Source organism: Echinococcus granulosus, assembly GCF_000524195.1.
Source record: "Echinococcus granulosus chromosome Unknown EG_S00099, whole genome shotgun sequence".
Taxonomy (NCBI): Eukaryota; Metazoa; Platyhelminthes; class Cestoda; order Cyclophyllidea; family Taeniidae; genus Echinococcus; species Echinococcus granulosus.
In genome coordinates this window covers 104,268-110,267 of record NW_020170479.1, presented here as the reverse complement: position 1 = coordinate 110,267, position 6,000 = coordinate 104,268, and positions in this window count along the sequence as shown.

The window sequence follows — 6,000 nt, the reverse complement described above, 5'->3', positions numbered from 1 at the left end:
TGATGGGGATTGATACAGAGGCTGTAAAAAAGTACGTTTAAGTTAATCTGGGACATTTTGACAAGCAATTGGTAGGAATGCTAAAGCTGTCGGCTAGTAAATCTTATGCTCTTGTGCTAAGAGCTTGTGCAGCAGTAGTAGATCGGTGCATGGAGGAGAGTTTAACAGCGGATGTCGCCTTGTACAGATGCCTGTAGATACAAGGTTATCGGATAAGCTTTTAAAGGACATTTATACTTCCTCATGTTGAAGACACTACCGGATATAGGGTTTCGCGAATTGGAGCAATTGCCCCGGTGAACATTTATTTTACTTGTGAAGCACCTCATTACCTTATAATTTATTCTGAAATTATACAAAGGAGAATTATTTTTGTGAGAATCCTAAATACACTTTAAATGGCCATCGGAATAGCTTTTCCCTTTTGAACAAAACAGAAGAGCTGAGTGTTGTACTGAGCTGAAGGACTAATGTGAAGGAGAAGACCAGGACTATGTGAATCGCATCGATACAATTGGCAAAATGTGGGTGCATTATTTCATTCTAAAACGTGAACTATCATAAAAGTGAAGGAAGCATACAGAATTTTTATAAATGGTGTGGTGAAGCAGAGTGTCGAGAGACAGTTCGGCAGAGCTGATAAAAAGTGCCAAATTTTAACTTCTAGTTAAATGCTATAATAGGCGCATATACGCGAAGGCCAACTGCGTTTAAAAATAATCTTTTACTTCTCTATACATTTTTATATGCATATGTACGTCCCTAGTTTTAGTTATCCCGCTTCAGCTATAACCCTTAAATTCTTTTCTTAAAATTTTCAACAAACTTTCGATCCATGGTAAGGATTCTTCAGTTAAGTGTTGGCGGTATTTGACATGCGTTGAGCTCTGTGGTGGGATGTGATCTGTGTACATGCAGTACCTTGTAACAACATGTTACTGTGTTAAACAGTAGATTTGACTTGAGAGACTTTTTAGCCGCCCTCAGCTGGGCTTCCACGCTAGTGTCATGGAACTCAGTGATTGCCTTCTGTCTTATCAGTCTCCTAATCCTTGTAGGGTTAGTGTAAGGTCATTGCCAGAATCGTAAGCTTCATAGGTTCTTCATAAATAACCGGTTTTAGTAAGGCTTTTGAGTATTCATTTTGATAACTTGGATAATTGCAGTGACTGCAACACCAAACGTATTTCTAATTACTCTTTCTATTTAATAACTACAAAATTTTTATCACTTTAAAGCTCAGTTTTTATACATTTTTTCCTTGATTAACCTCTGAAGGGTAATTTGAAGTTTTGAAAATTACATATAAACCATCTTAACCATGCAGGTTGCAAATGCACATTAGGAACTTATGTTAGCTTTGACATTTTGGTATATATTTTTCTAAACACAAACTACCATTGCTTAATTAAAAGTTTTAAGTATATGTAATTCAGTACCAAGCCTTATATATGCGCTCTTATTCGTTAGTTTTTATGGAAAACTAAGCAGGAATGACTAAGTAGCCAAGACAAAAATCGAAAAAAAACAACATTAATGCAATTACTAACTTTGGCAACATAAATTTCAACGGGTTCAAGTCAATTACACCTGCTATTTTTAAATTGGTCACCACTTACCCAGAGTTTTATAAATTTTTTGGCTTGTAAATAGGTGCCAACGTTATCTGAAGAAAACGCCCTTGTAAAAGGGAGCCATACCAATACCTCTGTGGTCAGGTGACAATTCCCTACCCTCAATTAATCTTGGTGAGGGTCACCAACCCTTACAACCTGAGTGGCATTTACAACATTTTGAAAATGAAGGTGTAATAATCCTCAGACTGAGAAGATGCCAAATTCAATTTATTGTTGTGAGCTCGACTAATCCGTTCACAACAAACTTTGGTGCAGCCCACTTTAAAAGACTGAGAGGAAACACAAGCTACATGTAATTTCGAGCTCAGATGATAAAATCCTGGTTTCAGATATACGTATATAAGTGATTTCCATAGAAAGTGTATTAATAAATTGTCTACATTACTGAGAAACTATGGTATTCCAATTTCCGTCTCGTTTGTTCGTTCCCATGCAAATAATGTTGAGTTTGTGAGAGAAAATCTTTTATCTTCTCATTTTCCGATGTGGGACTAATTATTTGGGGTAATAAAAGGTGTCAACCTGCTGATTGGTGCATTGCTGTCACAATGAGAAATGAAGGCAGCTAGTATAAAACGGTGAAATTAGGACTTAAAGAGCGAGACTGGAAGGGAGAGATTATGGGAGTTAGAACACAAAGTGGTGCGTCAGACCACTTAATTGCTCCAATTAAAAAGGAGAACTAGACAGTGGATATTTGCGTGACTAGATGCTCTCTTTTAGCATGAAACAATTAACTCTAATCGCATTACTCCAAAATAACAACAGCTTAATAAACATTTTTTGCATAACTCAAATTTAACGCCATCTCTCCACACCGCTGTTTATTTCAACTCTTTTATTCTGGTATTAAATGTTTGTATACTGACAGAACTTTAAATGAGAGCATGCTTTGGTAGATACTTGCTTCATTCATTTTGATGTCTCTCCAACTCTAGGCTTTCATATGTTTGGGGGCAGTCCTAATTTGTTCTATATTCCAGGTTCTGTTTTCGGTCAGACCCGCAATTATGTGCTCAGGCCCTTTATGAAGCAGACAAAAATTAGCGTTTTAGGCATTCTTAATGGGAAGTATGAACGATTCCGCTTTAGGGAAGAATAATCGATGTGCTGGGATTTTTCCAAGCAACTGCAAATTACCTCTTGGAGTTTGTTAATGTTTTCACCTAAAACAATTTTGTGGTGTAGTGTATGTTCGTTACATGCACCTGTAGGGTAAGGAGCGGTGAAATAATAAGATCTTCATGACATATAGGACACCATTCACTTCCGAGGAGGAAAAGTTTTTGAAAGCTCAATCTCAGAAATAGACCTTTATGCTCACTGTGAGTCGAATTTTTAGATTACCCAACTAATGGGTACAGCAGCAATTTATTTTCTACCTGCAGTACGTACCACAAACTAGGTCCATTTTGAAATCATTGAAAAGTTGCCTAATAGGTTCGCAGGAAATGTCAAAAGACGAGACCTTTTCTTTGGTTTCATTGTTAGTAACATAAACTACAGTTAAATTTTAGTTTACTTCTATTCAAAAAAGTGAAATTATCTGGGAATAACCCTTTTTTATGTTTTAAATCCAATTTGTTGCTTTATTTTAGAGTCAATAAACATATTAGGCTGATAGTTCTTTGGTCACAATCTAGGTGATCCTTACGTTCTTTTCATGGCATTTTGTTGACGCACCACAAGCTCTTGCATATATCCATGATAAAGCATCATCGAACTCCTGCACCAAGCCAGAGCTGGAGCATACATCATACAACCTAATTTCAGATAAGTCTAAAACACTAAAACAGCCACTTATCGATGAAGACCTACAGTATGTAGTAACCATTCTAATTTGTAAAGACATGAAATGAGCAGGATAATATTTACCATTTCCATTGGTAAAAGTGCAATGCATTTTTTATAACAAAACTTCTTTATCATTTAAAGAAACGTCGGTATCTCCTTTATGCGTTAGCGACATTATTTATTCCTTTTTAATAAGTTTTGTCGGTATAAGTCGAGTATGCACACTTCTTTCGAGACCTCTAAGTCCCTCATAACTGTTTTATTTACTCGTGGTTTGTATTAATTAATGCAATTTTTAAATCTTTAACCCAGAGGCACACCGGATTTATCAGAAAATTAATGGAAATCTATTAACAAGATATTTATCTAGATAAATCACAAAAAAACAAACAAAACGCTTGATATTGCTGTAGAATGTTGGAGGCGCAAATAGTACTAATAGGTGAATAAACAGCTTTGAGGGAGGCAACAAATACGGTCTTTGTGAATGAAGTGTCGAAAGATCATAGTGAATGACTGTGTTAGCGCCTTAATTAGCGTTACTCTTGTCGGGTTAAATTCAAATATCTAGCATTTGCTTCAAACTTCATTTCATTTACTTCCAAAAGCATAAATAATAATTTGTATGAAGAAGAAGGACTTTCCAAAAGTAGGTTGAATTACATTTACTGCCAAATACCACTAAAAACTGCGCTACCATTCGGGAATACATGAACATTGCACACAAATTTCAACTGAAATTAAAAAAATAAAAATAAAAAGATTATACCAGAAAATCAGGTTTGATGCCAAAAATAAGATGCAAAAGTGGTTTTTTTTAACTCACTTACAACAAATTCGACCAATTATCCAAAAAGAACCTTAGTTCCTAACCAATGAAATTCGAATTAATTAGTCCCTTAGAATTGAATGCTATTGATTGTTTACTCACCGATCGATTGCACGTGTAACAAAAGCAGAGTAAGGCTACATCAGCATGCTTTGCTTCTGTCCACCCACAAATACCAGCAATTCCTTAGCTGAAAGGAGCGACTTCCATGATTCGGAAGAAACCGGGACCACGTCGGACACAGCTCGACTCACGGTGCATGAAGACGATGTGGAGTTCTTCTGGCCCCTCGCCTACTCCATATGCTATCCTGTGTGGCAGGCGGCTTGTGTGTTAAATACTCCATTTTATCCCTACCCGCTCGTTTGCCCAATTGAAGAAGCAAATGTGGTGTTTAAGAACATGATGTTTGAAGCGCAGAGATTACCCAACCATATTGTAGCGATAGATGGTAAGTAATTCCAGTAAATTCATTTTCTTTAAAGTAGCCTGCATTATTTTCTGACAAGATGCCCACCGTCAATTCCCATTTTCGTGGTTAATAAAATCGAATTAGCTAAAACCACTTGCTTAAAAGTAACATAAAGATTTCTAAGATTTTATCGTCAAGTACGAAATCAACAAAAGTTAGTTTAGTCGCAGTTGTCCCATAATTACCTACAGATTAGCAGTCTGTAAATCCCTGACAGCAATTAGTAATGAGTTTACTGGTCACTAAGGTTCTTTAGTAGTAAGGCTAAGAATATATGAAATAAGTCATCACCTGAATGAGAGAATTTGAAATTATACCTGACGTTGTATCCTACAAGTTTACCTGTTAATTTTAATTTTTTTTCCTTTTTGCTTTTTAATTAAAATACTTTGGATACTTGTGTGTTATCGGGCTTTAACAGCAAAAAAGACGTTGGTCATGGCATTAAGACTCCATGCATTACATTTTCGTACACTTGAAAATCACATAGCAACTCCAATTTTCCTAATACCACTTCTTGAAAAAAACCTCGGTTTAAAGGCCTGCATTAAAATTGTTAAATACAACTAATTAGCTTTTCGGTTATTGCAGTGATACCAAAAATCAGATTCCTTTGTTACTATCACAAATACACTGGTGTAGATATCAGAAATGCATATTTCATGCCAAGGGAATGCAATCCAAATAGAAGGAAAATTCCTGCATTTTGGCTCTAGTATTCAATCTCATATTTTGCTTTGTCTAGAAAAGCCAATTTCGAATTTGCTTATTTTATATAAATGTTATGCTATAAAATTTTCATTTTGATGATTAACTCATAGCGGTTTGTACTTTACATTTAGTCCCTTTATTTTAGGTTTTATCCCAAACTCAATAGAACATGAAAAATCTTTTACATCTCTTCAAAAGTTGGTAATCCCTTTTAATAATTATATGTTGCAGTGAAAGAAGAGGTGCAATTCCATCTCCATATTATACAAAGCTAATCAAAGTTGCACACGGCTTAGTGGATTTTTCCTAATCTTAAATGATATTTCATAAACAAACCCAATATAATTGTCTAAAAACAACTTTTTGAGAAAAAGAAATACTTGTAGGAAAAACACGACGTTAAAAATAAATAAGTACCAACTTCTGTAAAGTTACTATGGGAAACCAACGCTTGTAGAATTCATTGGCACCACTTTTCTCAATTAATAATTCATTTTATGCAGCATTTATCTTCAGGAAGACTTCAAACTTTAATGTTATTTATTTCTCAAGTCAGA